General features: G+C 41.5%; 1 protein-coding gene across 5 annotated transcripts in view; it reads left to right on the forward strand.

Annotated features, from left to right (window-relative positions):
- Positions 1-16,462: 16,462 nt before the first annotated feature.
- The window catches only part of NCOA2 (nuclear receptor coactivator 2), a 285,919-nt gene continuing 281,539 nt past the window's right edge, over positions 16,463-20,842 (forward strand). For 4 of the 5 annotated variants that reach the window (XM_088022803.1, XM_028113019.2, XM_088022804.1 and 1 more), the window contains exon 1: positions 16,463-16,769. The gene's annotated coding sequence lies outside the window, so the exon portion shown is untranslated. Of the gene's footprint in view, positions 16,770-18,301; positions 18,324-20,842 lie in introns of those variants that run through there. The other variant, XM_028113024.2, reaches the window with a different exon arrangement.

Below are 20,842 nucleotides of genomic sequence, written 5' to 3' on the forward strand. Positions count from 1 at the left end.
GCTTTTTTCCCTCTTTAGTGGTGGGATCTTAAAGAATAAAGTGCAGCTTGGGCGCCTGGGTGGCTCAGATGGTTAAGCGTCTGCCTTTGGCTCAGGTCATGATCCCAGGGTCCTGGGATCGAGTCCCGCATCGGGCTCCCTGCTCCTTGGGAGCCTGCTTCTCCCTCTGCCTCTCTCTCTCTCTCTCTCTCTCTCTCTGTCTCTCATGAATAAATAAATAAAATCTTTAAAAAAAAAAAAAGAATAAAGTGCAGCTTACGTCACGAAGACACCGTTTAACACACTGCGGTAATAAGAGAAAAAAAATTATTTTCATCCTATAATCTTCACACTTCAGAGGATTCAATTAGAAACTATAAAGAAATCTCAGCCTTTACATGGAATCAAGCAGGAGGAATTAAGGGAGTATGGTGGCGAAAACGTACCGTGCTGTACCATGAATATCCCTAATTAGGAACTGGTCAATACATTATAGTACAGCCAGGTGACTGACTATTGTATAGCTATTAAAAGTAAAGTAACAGTGTTTTTAAGGACACATGTAAAATGTGAAGATATAATACTTAGTGAACTAAGCAGAATATAAATTTTATATACAATACAAGCTCAAGTGTATTTGAAGGGAAACACACAAAAAGAATAGTAAGGGATAAAAAGTACATGAACTTTAAAAAAATGGTTTTATTGAGATGTCATGCATATACCAGGACATAAACTTTTAAGACAAAACGGGAGACTTTAAAAAGATTCGGACTTGGGGTGCTTCAGGCTACACCCACACTGAGCCTGGAGGGTGCATGTTTAGTCTGTTAGCGAAGCTTTGTGGGAAGCACCCATGTAGTTCCAGCTTTCAAATCCTTCATTTTGTAGCTGAGGACGCTGAGCCCCAGAGAAGTGAAGAGACCAGGCTAAAAAAATACCCCAAATTGGCGCGTGGGTGGCTCAGTTGGCTGGGCGGCTGCCTTTGGCTCAGGTCATGATCCTGGAGTCCTAGGATCGAGTCCTGCATTGGGCTCCTAGGGGGCGTGTGCATCTCCCTCTGCCCCCCTATGCTCTCTCTCTCAAATAAATAGATAAAATCTTGAAAAAATAAATGCTTAAAAAAAAGTACCCCAAACGAGGAACAAAGCAGAAACTAGAACTTTAGGCTTCAAGTCCAATACACTGAAACATCCCAAATTGTTTAAATTCTCTCTTGTTCTCACCCATATCCACATATAGCTTTAAGGCCATTGCAATTATAGTATAGATGCCTACCTGGGACCACTAATTTTTTTTTAAGATTTTATTTATTCATTTGAGACACAGAAATACAGAGAGAGAGAGAGAGAGAGAGCATGAGCAGGGAGAGAGGCAGAGGGAGAGGGAGAAGCAGGCTCCCTGCTGAGCCAGGAGCCCGATGGGGGGCTCGATCCCAGGACCCTGGGATCATGACCTGAGCCGAAGGCAGACGCTTAACCATCTGAGCCACCCAGGCGCCCCTGGGACCACTAATTCTTTAAAACAGTTTTCCTTTGGTCAAGTTTCTCTGTGTCAACTTTTATTCTTCTTTATGTGTTTCTCTTAGTCTGTATACCCAATACATGTGCTGTGTTTGCGAGCCTGTGGAATATTTTTGTAAAAATCCCAAGAAACTCAAAGGGCCCTTTTATTAGCATTTGTTGGAATCTCTGACCTCATTTTTAAATTTAAATTTTAAATTCTTTCCTCTTCAAAGTTTGCCTCTTTAGAAAGTACTTAGAATCTTTTCTTCTAATTTTTGAAGACAATAGTTGCTTTTAAAAATCCGTATTTCCCTCCCCAGCCCTCCTGAAGGAAGAGCTGGATTTCTCTCAAACTTGCCACTCCTTTTCCCCCAGTAAAGAATTCTCTGCCTAGAATTTAAATAAAAGCTTGAAACATTAAAAAAAAAAAAATAGAAGAATTCTCTGCCACAGGTCATTAAGAATTTTATTTTTCTCCTTCTCTTGCTCCTTAGAAGCTGCACCAGCTATGTGTATCTTAAAGTAGCAGCTCTGAAACTTGCCTGCACTTTAGAATCACCCGGGATGCTCCTAATTTTTTTTTAAAGATTTTATTTATTTATTTCACAGAGACAGACACAGCGAGAGAGGGAACACAAGCAGGGGGAGTGGGAGAGGGAGAAGCAGGCTTCCCGCGGAGCAGGCAGCCCAATGTGGGACTCGATCCCAGGACCCTGGGATCATGACCTGAGCTGAAGGCAGACACTTTAACAACTGAGCCACCCAGGTGCCCCTAGACGAAGTGTTTTTTTGGACAGGACCAGTGAAATTGTACAACTACCTGTTCTCGTTAATTAATTAATTATTCATTCATTAAAAACCTATGCTATGCCAGACACTAGAGATTTACATACACATCCTGCTTTCAAGGGGCTTATGACCCAGTAGTAGGAGAAAAGGTACTTTAGGAAATTTGGTGAAGTGCCATATGTACTGTGCTAGAGGCATGTACAGGCTTCCTCTGAATAGAGAATATCTTAAAATCTAATTTCAGGCTTATTAATAAAATATATTTTGGGGGCGCCTGGGTGGCCCCAGTTAAGCATCCTACTCTTGGTTTCGGCTCAGGTCATGATCTCAGGGTTGTGAGATCGAGCCCCGCGTCAGGCTCCCCACTCATCTGGAGTCTGCATGAAATTCTCTCCCTCTGTCCCTCCCCACCCCGCCTTTCAAATAATTAAACAAAATCTTTAAGAATACATTTTTTATCACATTTTATCTAAATCAAGTTTTTATTTTTAAAAAATTTTTAAAGATTTTATTTATTTATTTGAGAGAGAGCACACAAGCAGTGGGGAGCAGCAGAGGGAGAAGCAGACTCCTTGCTGAGCAGGGAGCCCAATGCAGGGCTTGATCCCAGGACCTGGAGATCATGACCTGAGCCGAAGGCAGATACTTAACCGATGGACCATCTAGGAGCCCCTAAATCAAGTTTTTAAAATGTAATAATTAGAAATTATAGGAAAGTGGGATGTAGACAAACACCACAGTTATACCAATAGCAAATGGGGTTTGAAATTGAGGTCAAATTCAAGGGTGCCTTGAAATAACAGAAATTGGTTAAACATGGTATAAAAGATAGAAAAAAACCTCATTTTGATAGATGATACTTAAATTATTCAGAATTATAGGAAAAGATAGTTACAGAGTTAGATTAAAGGTAAATAAGCAACAAAAATACAGGAGAAAAAGCCAATAGGACAGACCAAGAATAGAATAGAAACAATCTGTAGGGAAGGGAAAAAGAGCAAGATGAACAAAATAAAAGAGTGTCTCATGAAGAAAGCATAACCATTCCAAAATAGAATTAAAATATAGTTAAGAATATCACAATAATGTATTAAAGGGAAGAAAAAATGACAAATTTAAAAAAAAAGCAGATTATACATAATAGCACAGTGGTTAAAAATAGATGTTATTGAAAAAAACTCATTTACTATTTATTTAAAATATACTATGTAAAATATACCATTTTAGTTCATTTAAAAAACATTATTTTAGGGGTGCCTGGGTGGTTCAGTTGGTTGGGCTTCTGACTTTTGGTTTCAGCTAAGGTCATGGTCTCAGGGTCCTGGGATCGAGCCCCAAGCCCCTGTGGGGCTCTGTGCTCAGTATGGAGTCTGCTGGAGATTCTCTCTCTCTCCCTCTCCCTCTGCCCTTCCCCCTCCCCCTGTCCGGCTCTCTAAAATGAATAGATAAATAAAATCTTTTAAAAAAAACATTATTTTAAGAGTGAACAGACTGAAAATTAAAAATTTTTAAAGGGGTGCCTGGCTGGCTCAGTCAGAAGAGCATGTGACTCTTGATTTTGGGGTCAGTGAGTTCAAGCTTCACATGGGGTGTAGAGATTACTTAAATAAATAAAACTTAAAAAAAACTTGAATTGCAAAAATATTCATACTTAAGATTTAACATATGAATAACCTAGTAAAAGTCAAGAAAAAGTCAGCAGTGGGGTGCCTGGGTGGCTTAGCCGTTAAGCTTCCGCCTTCGGCTCAGGTCATGGTCCCGGGGTCCTGGGATTGAGCCCCGCATGGGACTCCCTGCTCCGCGGGAAGCCTGCTTCTCCCTCTCCCACTCCCCCTGCTCTCGTTGTGTCTCTCTCTATCAAATAAATAAAAATCTTTAAATAAAAAAAAAAAAGAAACAGCAGTGAAATCAAACGCACTAGAATTTGTTCAATAAAGAATCTGGGTGTCTTGGTCTTTATGAAATCCTCAAAAATTCCTACAAAATTCTACAAAAATCCTACAAATTTCAACTATAAAGAAATCCTGAAATTATGCCAGGGGCTCTAAAACTTTTCACCCTGACACTGATATCCCATTATGGACACTGATGGAAAGTACACCAAATATAATACTCACTTTAGTGCTACAGATGTATTATACCACATTGCTGACAGTATGTTTATAACTAATAGTAATCTATGAATAAGACTTTCTTTTTGCATTTACAGCAAATTTATTAAGCTGCTGTATTGCTAATAAAGTACTAGATTTTTGGTCACAAAAGAAAGTCGAGTTAGGCTGTTGTAACTGTTTCAGTGCTAGGTATATTCTTTTACAAAATATTGTAAAGAGGTAGTGCTCCTTGGCAAAGTAGTCATACGTCACATGAACAGGAAGCAAAATCCATAGCCATAGAGGGGATTCAGTGAGTGCCCAATCTGCCAGCAGCAAAGACCAACACCGAATCCCCTCTGTGACACCCTTCTCCAGGGTGATCAGTCAGATACCTGGTGGTAGGTTGATTACATTTGACCATTTCCAACATGGAAGGGGCAGCATTTGTTCTTAATGGACTAGACACTCTGGATATGGATGTGACTTCCCTACATGCGGTGCTTCTGCCAAAACTACCATTATGGACTACTTTGCCAAGGAGCACTATCTCTTTACAATATTTTGTAAAAGAATATGGGTCCAAGAATCAAGAGACGAAAATTGGAGTGACAGCACTTAATACTAACCCAGTGATCCAGTAGCAAAAATTTTGCTTTCTGTTCATGTGACCTTATGCTCTGCTTGTCTAGAGGTCTTAGTCCCAGGGGTGCCTGGGTGCTAGTTGAACGTCTGCCTTTGGCTCAGGTCATTATCCCAGGGTCCTGGGATCTAGTCCCACATCAGGCTCCCTGTTCAGCGGGGAGTCTGCTTCTCCCTCTGCCTCTCCCCCCATCCCCCCACCCTCGCTTGTGCACTCTCTCTTTCTCTCAAAAATAAGTAAATAAAATATTTGGAAAAAAAATAGAGGTCTTAATTCCAAAGGGAGGACTGCTTCCATCAGAAGACACAGCAATGATTACAGGGACTGGAAGTTAAGACTGCCACCTGACCACTTTGGGCTTCTCTTTCCCCTGAATTAACAGGCAAAGAAGGAAGTCACTGGGCTGGCTAACTCATTGATCCTGATTGCCAAGGGCAAGTTGGGTGGCTTACCACACAGTGGAGATAAGGAAGAGTATATCTGAAATTTAGGAGGTCCCTTAGGGCTTCACTTAGCACTATGCCCTGGATAAAGTCAATGGAAAACTACAATGATCTAATTCTGGCAGGACTGTTAATGGCCCAGATTCTTCATGAATGAGGTTTGAGACACCCTACTGGGTAAAGAACTATAACCAACCAAGGTGCTTGCTGAGGGCAAAAAGAATATGTATTGGATAGTAGAAGAAGGTAGGGTTATTGTTATCAGTTATGACCATGTGACCAGTTACAGAATGAAGACCATAATTGTTACAAGTATTTCTTCCTTATTTTGTTATGAATATGCTGTGTGTGTACGTATGTATATGTGCATGTATCTATATATTTTTTCCTCCCTCTCTATTCCCTTATTATATAAGATGTATATGACTTTACATCATAGTATTTAAGGATTGTTAACTTTACATTATAGTATTTAAATTATCAGATATCAAGGAAAAGGGTGAACATGATCCAAAGACTTTGAACCTCTTCTAGGGAAAGAGTTAGTATGTTTTCAGTTGTACACAAGGAGAGTTGTTTGTTTTTTTTTAAAGATTTTATTTATTTATTTGACAGAGAGAGACACAGTGAGAGAGGGAACACAAGCAGGGGGAGTGGGAGAGGGAGAAGCAGGCTCCCTGCTGAGCAGAGAGCCCGATGTGGGACTCGATCCCAGGACCCCGGGACCATGACCTGAGCCGAAGGCAGAACTTTCACCTACTGAGCCACCCAGGCGCCCAACACAGGGATAGTTGTATCATGTTAGGTGGAAGTATGACTTTGTAATTGTCTTTATTTGGAAATTAGATATGGTTTAAAGAGATGTGTGTGAAAATCAAGTTGATAAGCAGTAGACTGTGATGGTTAATTTTATGTGTCAGCTTGTCTAGGCTGTGGCGCCCAGTTGTTTGGTCAAACATCAGTCTAGATGTTGCTGTGAAAGTATTTTTTTAGATGTGATTAACATTTAATTCAGTGACTTTTAGTAAAGCAGATTACTCTCCATAATGTGGATGCTCCACATACAATCAGCTGAAGGCATTAGAAGACTGAGGTTTTCCAGGAAGGAAGGAATTCTGTCTCTAGACTGCCTTCAGATAAGATTGCAACATCAACTCCTACTGGATTTTCCAGCCTGTTGGCCCATCCTGCAAATTTTGGATTTGCCACCTCCCGTAATTGCATTAGCCAATTCCTTCAAATAAATCCCTCTCACCTCTCTCTTAACCTCTCTCTGTCTCTCTTCTCTCTCTCCAGAAATGTAGATATTTCCTTTTTAGGGATTGCAATCATAGGTAATACCATAAAGAAAAAATATATTACAGATATCTATGAAGAGGGAATTTATAATGCAACACAATTATAGAGTGAAGCCTCTGTTATATTTGGTAAAATTTTGTCGTTTGTTATAATGCTACCATAAAATGACACTGAGTCCTTGCAGTTAAGATGATAAATCAAAATTACTTGTTGATAAAATAAATTTTGGTCTCAAAGTTATAATTTGCAAAAAGTTATGGAGGTAGCGGTGGGATGGCCCTTGTCTCCTAACCAGTGCTCCACAAAGTCAGGGCCACGTGCATTGTAGAGGCGCTAGTCTTCTGGTTCTGATCATCCAACACTTCTACCCAATACTGCTTCATTATAATAAGGAAATATTTTAACCTTGATTGCTGGAACAAATTCCCCTAATTTATGTTCTGCAAACCCCTTTGTTCACTGATTTCACTGAATTTTATAAAACAAATATTTATCATAGTCTAATGGTTTACTTGGCCACGTTTAATCATTCATTCAACAAATATCTAAGCGCCTAGTATTTCCATCCTCTGTAAAATCTGTTAAGATAGGGGTGTTTGCCTGTTTTGTTCAGTGCTGGGTCTCCAATGCTGAGAATGATGGCCTTGCACAGAATAGGAACTCAATAAATTTGTTTTGGATTCATAAATGGGGAGAAGCATATCCAATACCACTGGTAATAATTTGTGCATTGTCTCCTACACTTCGTGTCCAAAGTTGTGAATATAGGTGTCTTAGTTGTGAATATAGCAAGTTCTTAAATAACTATTAGCTGTGGCAAAAAGGCTTTTAGGGAAAACAATGTTTTTGTGAAAGGCTTGAAGTCTTGGATGAAAAGGACAGGCGATCCTCATGGACTTATTTCAGAAGTTTCCGTTTTCATTGGTTGGTTGTGAGATGGAATATGTTTTTCTCTAGCAGCAAGGTTTTGCAAGGGGTTTAGTTCTCAGAGCTGCCTTCCGAAAACCTGTGACATCCCACACAGTACTGCAGGGGTAAGACCACGTAACCCTCGTGCGCGTGTGCCTGGGGGAAATTAGAGCCATGACTCCTGCACTTGCAAAGGGACTCTATTAAGCATGTCTAGAGTATCGCGGTCAGTCTCGGGGAAATGGGAGCATGCTGCAGAGAGTACTCAGTCTCACCTGTGCTTGGCATTTCATCTTTGGGAGGACAGCAGGGATTCGGAGCAAGGGAAACAATCTGCTGTGGGGAGGAGTAGGTCTCAGATACGAAGAAATTGGGAGACTGTAAATGAAACCACCATTAAGAGGGGGAAGGAAACCCCTGAGTAGCCTATAAGAGGAACAGGGAAGAAGGAACAGGAATGGGGAAAACTCCAGGTAGAGGCAGAAAGAGAAGGAAGTTCCAGTCAAACAAGAACCTTGCCAATCTTAGGTGTTTGGTTGGCCATGTATGAATCAGGGGACGAATTTACTAGAAAGTACTGAGCGTATTAGAAAGTAATGGTTTATTTTAAAACTTAGTCTAAAAGAAAAGCAAGATCTAAATATTAGCTTTTGTTATTTTGTGACAAAAGAATGTGCTTAAGTAAAATATTTATCATAGGAGGAATTTTTAAAAGTTATTTTTATTAAATACTGAAAATACACAGAATATTTTTAACATGTGTGACAGATTATAAAAACAATAAATATTCACATACCTACCACTCAGTTTAAAACTTAGACATTCATCATCTAACAGGGTTTAGGATGGGGCAAGAGAACAATTGTAATCTTTCAGGTAGTTGTGTGTCTAGAACTTCATAATCATCTTGGGGAAAAACTAAAAACAAAACAAAACAAGCCTATCCATTTAATCAAGAATGTCAAAAACTGACATTCATAAATAAGACTAATTAAAATATAACATTGATTGACCCTGTAAATGTTTTGAATAAAAACAGAGTTTTATATCTTAAAGCCTAAGAAATATTGCTAGAATGAGTCCTCTGTGGTAAGTAGGACTATTTGTCAAGTGGTCCATGTTTACAAAGGCCTATTTCAAAAGAAGCAAGAAGATGGCTCTTTTACTAAGGAAAAAGAGCCGTTATTCAGATGCGCTCTTTTTCTCGAAGACATCTTTCTGTCCTGGCTATAACTGAACACTAACGTTCCCCCTCCAGACCTAGGATTTTGTAAGAATCTCACATTTTAACCAAAGGAGTCTTTTTTCCTCTGAGTGTGCTTTTTAGCTCCCTGATACAGTATCCCTGAACTGCGTAAGATTTTAAAAATGTAAGACTCAGGTAAGAAACAGAGTCTTGGATGCATTTAATACCATGAATATTTTCATGAAAAAGTTCTGCAGGTGGGTAGTGGTGTGGTTGCACAACAATGTGTATGTACCTAATGCCACTGAATTGTACACTTAAAAATGGTTAAATTGGCAATTTTAATGTTATATGTATTTCACCACAATAAAAAGATGTCATCAACCGATGAAATGTCCAGGTCATACCAGTTATGGGTTCAGATTCTAGTCTAGAACCTGCTTCTCTATTTTATGATCCCCATCAGCCTACCTGCATGAACTTCTACATTAAGTGAGATAAGGTTAACACCTGGTAGACCCACACACCAGTTCTTACTGACCCGAGGACACGAACTGTGATTCTTATATTGCACTTAATTTATTAGATTCTATTTTCAGTAGCTAACTTTACTTTGAAGTTATTCCAGATAAACATAAGAGGGAGGAAGATTATAGGAAAAATGTCAGTACTTCATAAATTGATTATATTTGTATGTAGTTTTATTTTATTCTTTGTTTTTTTTCTTTACTTTACCCTTTGTACTTACACTAAGACCAAATAAACTTTATTGGCTCCTGTATCTACTTACGTTATGTAAAGTAATATTTTAGGAAGTAGCTGTGCTAAAACCTGTGAAGGATATTAAGAAATCTAAAAATCTGATCCCTGTCTTCAAGGAGCCTGTAGTCTAGTTAGGGAGACATCAGTAAATGCACACAGTAACACTTTTAAAACTGAAGTATAATATACATAAGTACACATGTGGGTACCTTGAATGAGCTGTATACAAAATATTTCATGAAAGAACATACCCATGTCATCTCCACTCAGATTAGAAATATGATATTCTCAACATCCCCGAATCTCCCTCATGTGCTTTCCCAGGTGCCACCTACCCCCCCAGAAGGTGACAACTGTCTTGTTATCTGCCACTATAGGTTAGTTTTGTCTGTCTTTGACCTTTATGTAAATAACATCATACAGTGCTATTCTTTTGTAGCTGGCACATTTTACTCAAGATTATCTTTATATATGATTCACTTATGTCATTGCATGGAACCAGAGTTTGTTCATTTTCATTTCAATATAGTATTCCACAGAGCAAAAACACTATAATTTATTCATTCTCTTGCTGAGGAACTCTATTGGATATATACTTGAGTGGAATTACTGGGTCATAAAGCAGACATGGTCAGCTTTAATGGACATTGCCAAACAACTTTTCAATTTACATTTCAAGTTTTCATTTTCTAATTGTTTTTAATATATAGGAATACAATTGAATTTTGTATATTGACCTTTCATTCGAGATATTAAATTTAATTCTAATAGTTTGTTGATTCTTTTTGATTTTCTACATAAACATTCAAGCCATTTGCAAATAATGACAGTTTTACTTCTTCCTTAGCAATAGTTATAATTTTTTTTTACTTTATCACATTGGCTAGAACGTCCTGTAAAATACTAAATATAGTAATAGTGGACATTCCATCCCCGATTCTCTTTCCCAATCTGAGGGAGAAGCTGTAAATGTTTCAACATTGAGTTTGACACTTGTTATAGGCTTTTTGTACATATACTTTATTATATTGGGGAAATTCTCTTATTCCATTTCTTTAGATGCCAGTGGTATTTTCAGGTATAATTTACAGACCGCTAAATGAACAAATTCTAACCATACAACTCAATAAGTTTGATAAACCATTGTTTTAACAAAACATTGTTAAAATGTAACCATCACCCAGATCAATATTCTCTTAGGTAAATACTTATGAGAGAACTGTTGGGTCATATGGTGTGTATGCTTAACTTTAAAAGGAAGTGCCACACTGTTTTCCAAAGTGGTTGTATAATCTTGCCAGACTATAGAAAGTCTGAAAGAGAGTTCCAGTTGTTCCACGTTCTTACCAATACTAGAAATTGTTGGCCTTTATAATTTTAGCCATTCTAGGGAGTATGTTAAGTGGTATCTCTTGTTGTTTTAACTTGAGTTATTTCCCTGATGACTAAGGACTTTGAATATCTTTTCATATGTTTATTGACCATTCACATAATTTTGTAAAGTGACTTTTCAAGTCTTTGGTCCATTTTGTTATTGGTTGTTTATTATTAATTTGGAGGTGTTCTTTACTTATTTTGGATACAGTTATTTTGCCTGATAGGTGTTTTGCAAATATGTTCTCCTAATCTGTGGACTGCTTTTTCTCTTCCTAGTGGCATTTTTGATAAGAAGTTTATAATTTTAATGAAATCCAATCTATCATTTATTTTTCTTTTCTGGTTAGTGTCTTTTATATCCTGTTGGAAAATCTTTGCCTACCCCGAAGTTGCAAAATATTTATTACCCCAATTTTTCCTGTAGTAGGTTTATAGTTTTAGCTTTAACATTTAAGTCTATGATCCATCTTTAATCTATTCTTATGTATGGTATGAGGTAGGAGTCAATATTCATTTTCTCTATGCCAATATCTAATTGTTCTCACACTATTTATTGACAAGACTTTCCTTTCTCCATTGAATTTCTTTAATGACTTTATAAAAAATTCAATTGCCTGCAAATTTGGGCATCTATTTCTGGACTCACTATTCTGTTCCATTGATCTATTTGTCTATTCTTACACCAATATCACACTGTCTTAATTATTGTAGCTCTATAGTGAGTTTTGGAATCAGTAGTGTACGTTATCCAAACTGTTCTTCTTCAAATTTGTCTTGGGTTTTCTTGATAATATGTATCTCCATTTAATTTTAAAATTAGGATCGCAGTTTTTACTAAAGAGACCTGATAGGATTTTGATTGGGATTGTAATAAATTTATAGATCAATTTGGGAAGAGCCAACATCTTAACAACATTGAGTCTACCCATCTCTCTTTTTAATTAGGCCTTTGTGAATTTCTCTCAGCATGTTTTTAGTTTCAGTGTAGAGATCTTACACATCTTTTGTTAAATATATTCCTAAGTATTTGAGGGTTTTTATGCTTTTGTAAATGTTTTTAAAAATTTCCTTTCCAAATCATTTCTTGCTTATAGAAATACAATTTATTTCTGTATGTGGACCTTATATCCTGTGATCTTGCATTCATTTTAGTAGTTTATAGATTCTTTTGAACTTCATGTGTCCACAGTCACATCATCAGTAAATAAAGATGGTTTTACTTCCTTCCTTTTTATTTTCTTACCTTATTGCATTGGATAAAATTTGCAGAGAGGCTAAATTACTTGCTTCTTAAGTTCACACAGTTAGTAAGAGCCAAGATTGAAACTCAGTCCATCTGATTCCAGAACACCCTGGAATGAGTGAAGGTGTATTAAGTATTTTGTTGCTGTTATTGCTTCAGAAAATATGGCTAGGAAAAAAGTAGGGTCATACTGAAGAATATAAGGTAAAGGATTTTAATTGCATTCTGTAGGCAGAGAAGTAGTTTCAAGTAGAAACTAATAGAATAAAAATGGGAATATTAATCTTGTGACAGTGTGCAGTATGATTTGAAGGGAGCCCCTCATTCATTTATTCAGTCATATCATGGTCATTTATTGAGCCTGTATTATGTTCTAGGAATTGTTATAGGTACTGAGGAAATAAAGGTGAAGACAATGTGTGTCCTTAAGTAGTAGAGATATTCAGTGATGGAGAACAAAATCTTAGCACAATCTGTATGCCATGCTGCAAAGTCAGTCCTATGATCTTGCATAAGTTAATTTCTCTGAATCTCAATTTTCTCACATGTAAAACAGGAATAATAATACATATAATGCCTACTTTGACTAGAAATAGGGGTGCCTGGGTGGCTCAGTCAGTCAAGCGTCTGCCTTTGGCTCAGGTCATGATCCCAGGGTCCCGGGATGGAGCCCACATTGGGTTCCCTGATCAGCAGGGAGTCTACTTCTCCCTCTGCCCTTCTCTCTGTACCTCCCTCTGCCCCTCCCCCTGCTCATGCTCTCTCTCAAATAAATAAAATCTTCTTAAAAAAAGGAAAAAATATATGTAATATACTTGACCTATATTAGACACATTTATAGTAGCTATAATATTTAAGAGATTTGGAAAGAGCAAACAATAAGAATGAAACAGTTGGGCAAATAGTTGTTTTGTTCAATAATCAAATTGTCAAACAAATGTTTTGACTGATTCTCCCCTCCAATAATTACATTTTTAATAAAATGAACTATAGGCTTTTGCTTTTGCAATTTGAAGAGAGTACACCAAAACAGAGGTACCTGTGCTATGCATAGATCTAGTCAACATAATATTCCTTTAAAACTCTATAAAGAGCTCGATAGTTAAAGTACATTAATTTACACAATTTTGAGTCTTGCAACAATTGTACAGATGAAGAAACAGATATTTAGTGACTTGTCTAAGGTCACATAGTAAGTAGAAAAGTGCAATTCATATGTTTATTTGCCTATCTTCTATATTTTTACCATACCGTGTTACCTCTCATTATATCATGATGCATGCTAGTAGTAGTAATCATACAAAAATGGTATTGAACCTTCCATTTTTATGTAGTTTAAATATGAAGACAGTGAGTAGCTTGAAATTGAATGGGGAAGAGAGGCAGTCAAAATAGAAATTTCTTGCCCTGGAGCGCCTGGGTGGTTTATTCAGTTAAGTGTCTACTTTCAGCTCAGGTTATGATCTCAGGGTCCTGGAATTGAGTCCTGCATCAGGCTCCCAGCTCGGTAGGGAGTCTGCTTCTCCCCCTGCCTCTTCCCCTGTTCATGTTCTCTTTCTCTCAAATAAGTAAATAAAGTCTTTAAAAAAAAAAAAGAAATTTCTTACCCTATAGCATTCACATTATTCTCATTTTTCTTAGGTATATTGTTAAATATATAAATTATCGTTTTACTTTGTTATTTTTTATTGCATTTGTAATTTGTCTTTTTTTTTTTTTTTTGGTTTATCTACTTGCTTCATCCATCCATGGTCTCTCAAAAGTTTCTGCTTCTACTAAATTTTAGTAATTTCCTTCCCCTTTATGATTTCTACCCACATTTTTTGTACCCACATTTTTTTGGGGGGGTTGTCCTCTGTTGGTAATATACCTAGTACCTATATCTTTGTGGTTTTTTTTTTCCTTTGCATCATTAAGTCAACTTATTTACTGCCTTTTCTTCCTTTCCATTTTACCTTATCATAGTGATAATTCACTAATGGCCAGTTTTTGTAACAATTATTCTGAGGTCTCACAGAAATCTAGTTCTATCAAAATACTGAGAACATTTCTTATAAACAGATTTTAAAAGCAATGTATTGAACGGTGAAGTGGGGAAGGGGACATGGAGATTGGATGAGATACTATTGTTTATGTTTTACAGATCCAGTTAAACAAAAAAACATTATGTGGGACCTTGTTAGGAGTATAATAAAAACTAGAACAAGACAAGGTTGAGAACCCTGAGTAGCTTACAATCTAGTGAAAGAGAAAGACCAATATATAAACAACTCCAATACAACACAATAGTATTAACACGACAGCATGAAGTGCTGAAGGAGACCAGAGACTACTGGAGAGCAGAAGTTACAGGATTCCTCCAGGTTCCAGGCAATTGAGTAGCAGCTGAACATGGAACTTACTATGCTATGCTGTCAGATGTGTTTGTTTTATTTTGGTAGAAACAGTCGTGTCTCTTGAGCATGCAGTAAGTTTTATTGAGAAATATGGAAATGCAATGGGGAGTCATTTATTTGCACAGATATCATGGGTGGTTTTTGACAGTGTGAAATATACTGTTGCAGAGGACTGATGGACTCAAGACTTCTGCCAAAAAGAAAGCAAGAAAGAGAATCTTTTATCACAACTCAGTGTTAGGGGTGAGGACAGGAAAGAAAATCTGAGTCCAGCAATGTGACAGACTTCAGGTGACTACTTCCTCATTGTAGAAATACTATGGACCAGTATTTGGTGGAAGAAGACAGTCCATTAAAAACCCTCCATTTCCTGTTTCTTCTCCCAGGTTTTTGGAGAGCTGTGGGTTTTTAGGGAACATAATTCTGTTATGCCAGGTAATAAAAATAATCTTTAAAAACTTACTACATTAATACACAGTCAATGCAAACATTTTAAACACTGTAGTTAAGTGTACAAAATAAAAGTGGAAGTACCCCATTACACACTCATTATATACTCCCCAGTGCTAACAATTTGTTGTAATAGCCTTCCATTTTCCATCTATAGTCACACACACACACACACCACACATTTTCTTTCCAAAAATAAAATTGGTGGTATTCCCACAAATTTGAGGTTGAAGATATTAAAAGTGTGGGCTTTTGAGCCCGCCAGGACTGGGCTCAAATCCTCTCCGGCTTCCTGGCTGTATAACCCTAGGCAAATTACTTTATTTCTTTAAGTTTAAATTTTTTGTGAAGGGTAAAAATGGTAATTACCTTGTAAGGCTTGAGGATCAAAATCAATAGCGTATATAAATTACTCAGTCCAGTGCCAGGCACATAGTAAGTGTTCAATAAACACTATTATTGTCTATGGCAAGTGACCTTTTCTTGTAAGACTAGAAGGAAATTTGTTATGCAAATGTTCATTTTTTCCAACTAACTATATCTAAGTTGGGAAGAGGTTGCTTTCCCAAAGCATAAAACTGATCCAAGTAATATTTTAGTGAGAATTCTCGAATTTTTGGTGCAACTCTCCTGCACCCCCCCCCCATCACTTTCTGACGTCTAGGAAGTGGACTTTCCAATAAAGAACTTCTGTGATTCATGTCGGGACGAGAATGCTCAACCAGATTAGGTTTTACACACTGTGGACACTTTTGCTTTATCGGGCGATTGCTGGGTGGCACCCCTTTCAGCTAGCCTCCCGCAGTCGCGCCCCTCCATCCCTTCGGGAGTTACGGCTGCAACAGTAGAAGTCTACCCTCGTAGGAGCGGAAGGAGACTTGATGGACGAGGAGCACCTCCAGGACGCAGCAGCAGACGCGGGGCGTGCGAGGTGCGCCCTAGGGGTGCAGGCTGCTGGCGGAGGGGCCCGGTCCGAGCCCCGGCGGGAGGCTCTTCCCCGGGCGAACCTGGCTCTTGGCTTTCCCCGATCTTCGCCCGGGGCATCTTCCCCGCCGTCTGCAGCCCCAAGTACCCACTGCCTGCACTCTGCAGCCCCGGCCAGTCCCATCCTCTCGCTTTCTTTTTTGGCACTGCTGCCCTTTGCCCTCCCATGGAGTCATCTGTTTACTCTCCCTTCACTTGCAGTCACCCATAGGACACCCTCCCTTTGCCACAGTCACCCATTTTGTCCCCTTTCCCTTCTCCCCCTCACTCTTCACCTCTCCCCGGGTCGCCTTCTCAGAGGACTCTGCCGACGGAGATGCTGCGGACCCCGCGGCCAGGGTCTGCTACCCGGAGAACGCTCCGTCTACCTTTGCCCCCTCCTCGGGGGCGCGTGAGGCAAGTTTCCGCCCAGTCCCTTCCCCAGTGACAGGACTTGGCGGCGGCCACGGCCAGGGAGGCGGAGGGAGGGACGGCCTGGCTCCTGAGCCCCCTCCCCTGCTCGCGAGCTCGCGCGGTTTGTGTCTCTCTCCGCAAGTGCGGAGACGCGGAGGAGGAGGAGGAGGGAGTTGGGGGAGGATCTCCATTGAAATAAACAACCAGGCAGCAGTTATTAACACGGGAACATGGCGGCCGCAGCCTCAGCCACAGCTTCGGCGGCGAAGGTCAGCGCCGACGGCAGCCGGCACCTGACGGCGTGACCGACCCGAGCCGGTAACCGCACCTTCCCTGGGGGCCGCGAGGGCGGGCGGGAGGCGGGCGGCGGGCGGGGGGCGCCGCGTCCCCACCCCCGGCCGCTACTGCCCTTCCTGCGCCGAGCCCGGCGGAGCCGTGCGCCGCGGAGAGGGCTGTTTTTGTGTGCGGGGACCGCTGCCGGAGTGCGCGGAAAACGGGAGTTGCATCCCGGAGGCGCCGCGAAGCTGGGGAGTTGGGTCTTGGGGGGTGGGGAGGGCGGGAAGCGGCGGGGAGACGCGGAGTCCCTGGGAGAGAAAGGAGGCGCTCCAGCGCTTTGCGAGAGCTCTGGAGACGAGTCCCGGAGCGCGAGGCGGGTGGAGGCTGCAGCCCGCGGCGCCGGCGAGGTGAGAACCGAGGCGCGGCGGGGAGGCCGGGGGCGCGGGCGCGGCTCCCGCCTGAGGAGCTAGGCGCCAGCCAGCCCGCCCGGTGCGGGGTCGCCGAGCACCGAGGCTCCTGTCCCCCTCGGGGGGAGAGAGGCTCAGACGGGAAGGTGAATCCTGAGAAGGTGCATTCTTTAATGGAAACGCGGAGCGACTGCAGCGGAGGGTGGGAGTCGGGCGAGGGGAGGCAGTACTCGGGAAGTGCTCGGGGGTGTGTGAAGGTGAAGCGCGATGTCAGGGGCGGCCGGCCGGGTGAGACGCTGGGAGGAGGGGATCGGCGGCCCGGCGGGCGGGCCGGGCCCGTGTCAGCGCCGGGGGCGGGGGGCGAGGGGCGCCGTGCGCCGCGGGCGGACGGGAAAGAGCTGCGGCGGGCGGGGCGGGCGGCGCGCTCGGGCCGAGCAGGCCGGGCGGCGGTGGGGGCGGGGAGCCGGGGGCCGGACCGCGGCGGCGCCGAGCTGGGCTCGCCCCTGACTTAACTTTCTGGGTGCGGGCATGTGTGCAGGAGGCGCGCTGGGGCCGGGGCTGGGGGCGGGAGGCGGTCCGGGAGGTTCCGGGTTGGCTCGCCAGCGCCCCCTTTTCTCTCCCCCTTCTCCCCGCCCCTGAAGGGACAGGCCCTCAGGGCCCCAGGCGGGAAGCGGGAGGGGCTCTCCCGGCTGACTCGCGACGGTCACACCCCGGGCCCGAGGACACTTCTCCTTCGGGCCTCTGGGGGCTTATGAGTGAGGGGGCCGGGGTCGTCGCGGCGTGTCGGGGTTCCCCGTCCCCCGCCCCTCGCCCCTCCGGGGAGTCCCGGAGGCGCCTCTTCCGAGATCGGGGGTGGGTCGGTCCCTGGTTAGATGGTTCCTCCCTCTTCCCCCTCCCTCTAGTGGTTTCCGGGGCCTGCGGGACCGAGGGGCGGGAATCGGGGACCCGAGCCCCCTTGCGCCGGCCCAGAGCTGGACCGGGCCTAACGCTCTCGGGGTCTGTCATGGTAGGGGAAACTTTCCCACACCGGGGACCAAGCCTGAACACCTCCTCAGCCACCTCGTCCTCTAATCCCACTCCCACTCCACCTCCTCCAACGCCTTCCCCTCCCACCGACCCGAATCTCGCTGCGTGTGACTGATGGGGCAGTGAGCCAATCGAAGGCGGGGAGCTGACCTGCCGGGTGTCGGTAAGCCAATCGTGGGGACCGGAGGAAGGAAGGGGGCGGGGTTGCTTCCCGACCAGTTAGAGCAGAGTTGCACGCGGGGCGGGGGAGTCATGGAGACGCCGAGCTAGCTACTCTTGTCCATCCCTAGTCACCCGGTTCTTGGTCTGTGCGGTAGTGTCACTTATAGAGTCTCCCACTTAGGAGGCATGTAGTTTACGCGAGATACTGTATTTTTCTTGGTGCCACAAGAGACGTCGTCTTAGACACGACGAAGTCTAAAGCCACTTAGTATGTGGCAGTAACTCTCCGAGGCCCGTTTCTAAAATGGCATATATATTGTAGTGATCGTGTCCTGGACCTCAGCGACGGGTTTACGTGCAGAGGCTCATAGGAGTTATCAGTTTACCCCTACCTCACTTTCATTCAGCTACTCCAGGGTGGGGACAGTGAATTTGCAAGGGTTCTCTGAAAATGAAGGCATCGGGATAGTCTTAAGTCAATTGATTATTGGGAGTGTAAAGCATCATTGTTTGTAATGGCTTCACTGGTTCCTTGTTTAATTAGACCGCCAGTTCCCAAAGTGCACTTGGAAGTTCGGCATTTGGGATGACCTTAAAAAAAAAAATTTATGGCATGCGTTTTGTTTTATTTTTTTCTTTTTCTTGAGTAAACAAAATGAAGTTAGGAACCAAAAGCATCACTTTGAAAAATAAAGCGTTGGTATTTAAAAAGCAAAGCTAGTCAAAGAATATTTGTCTACAGAAAAAAAAAAGTCTAAAGTGTAGTTTGCTGGATTACTCCCACACAAAAGATTCTTAAAAAAATAGTTTTCTTTAAACACACGGCTGAATTGTACAGTGTGTGAGTACTTTTCTGGTTTATGCAAGGTTAGGAGACATCTTTGGTTGTTTTATGTTGGTTTTTGGGTTCAGTATAGTGACTTTCTCAACTCCTGACTTTTAAGAATAGGGAGGATAGGTCTTTGGTTCTCAATGAAGAGCACAGGTTGCTCCCCAGGCATATGCTCCTGTTCTTTGTTGGTGAGGTTTAGTGCACACTGACAGCAGCAAGGATCGTTTTCCCAACTGGAATTTGTAAAATCTTTGGGAGTTCAAAGAACGAATCATGTTAAACTGAGAAGGAATTCATTCATTTTGTGCTAAGTATCCCTTGAATTTAACTGATCTTGGGAGGCTTTTTTGGGGGGGGGGTGTCTTATGTGCTTGGTATTTATTTATACTGCTTTCTCAAGCTTTCATTAATATTTGGTTAGTATAAGAAACAACTGAGGAACTGTAGTTTTAGGAAACAGTATTTACCACACTCTACAGATGTGTTGTTGTAATACACCGTTCTCAAATTTATAATATGAATTCTCAATTCAGTATAATTTTGAGTGTTTACGTAGACAAAAATTAATTGCATTTTTCTGTAGCCCTTTGGGTGTTATTTTAGTGATAATAAAAACTGTGGTGATAAAACATTTAGCTGCCAGAAGTGGGGAATATCATAAATTAAACAACATTCAAAATTTGACAACACTGAAAACCCCCATCATTAGTTAATTTAGTTACTGATGGCCACTCTGACGTGTGCCCTTCTCTCTCTTTTGTATGTGTAAGAGCAACACATTATTTTACTTCATTCTCTACAACAATCCTTGAAAATGTTCTCAGATTCTTGGTGGCAGAGAGCAGCAAGTCCTCTAAAGCCTGGCTTGGGGCGGGGGGGGGGGGGGGGTAGAAAAAAAAAACCTCTCAAGCATATGGAGACATCTAGAAAAAGATGTGCATCGTCAGCTGTGATTCCATTGTGTGCTCTCAGACTAGATCTGAGCCTTCTTCCTCCTGGGGATTTCAGTCTTAACAGAGGAGTTCTTTGACTTTTAGATGTCAGGGTACTGAAACAAGGTAGAAAGAAGCTCACTGATTATGAATTTTATATTTTTTAGATACTTTGACTCTGATTTTAACCTTTTGTTGGCTAAATATAATTTATATGACTTTTGTTCAGTATTAGAGGAACATTTCACTGGAAATGTAAAATGTAAGGATCGGAGGGGGACTTGGGCTGGGGTATGAGTGTATAAAGGGGTAATGCTCCTTGGTCGGCTTTATCTATAGCTCTATCTTATTAAAGCTTTCTAAGCCTCCCCATCAAGGACCTGTGAGCGGTGCTTTCATTACACACCGTATATTTAAGGATTCAGTACCTTAGCTGTTTCAAATCACATCAGGTTGAAATGTGACCCATAGTTGAGAGCTTGATTTTCTGAGAAAAATGTTTGTGTTGTATTGGGTTTAAAAGTGATTCTTTTAAGCAGTCTTAGGATGGTAGGTAGCAAAAAAAAAAAAAGTCTAAACAATTTTTCTAGAAGGCCAGTTTTCTGAAATGCAGTGTGTTCTTATTTGATATTTTGACCACTGTTATGTCATTGTTGAAATTATATTTAAAAGCCTAATTAATGCTTAGCTATTTTTATGGCAAAACTGCTATTTAAGAAATTAATGGCTTTTCAGTATTCTGTGATTATAGTTTTG

This window comes from Eumetopias jubatus, unplaced genomic scaffold, assembly GCF_037043125.1.
Source record: "Eumetopias jubatus isolate StellerSeaLion01/CBP00866 unplaced genomic scaffold, mEumJub1_p1.0 scaffold_4, whole genome shotgun sequence".
Taxonomy (NCBI): Eukaryota; Metazoa; Chordata; class Mammalia; order Carnivora; family Otariidae; genus Eumetopias; species Eumetopias jubatus.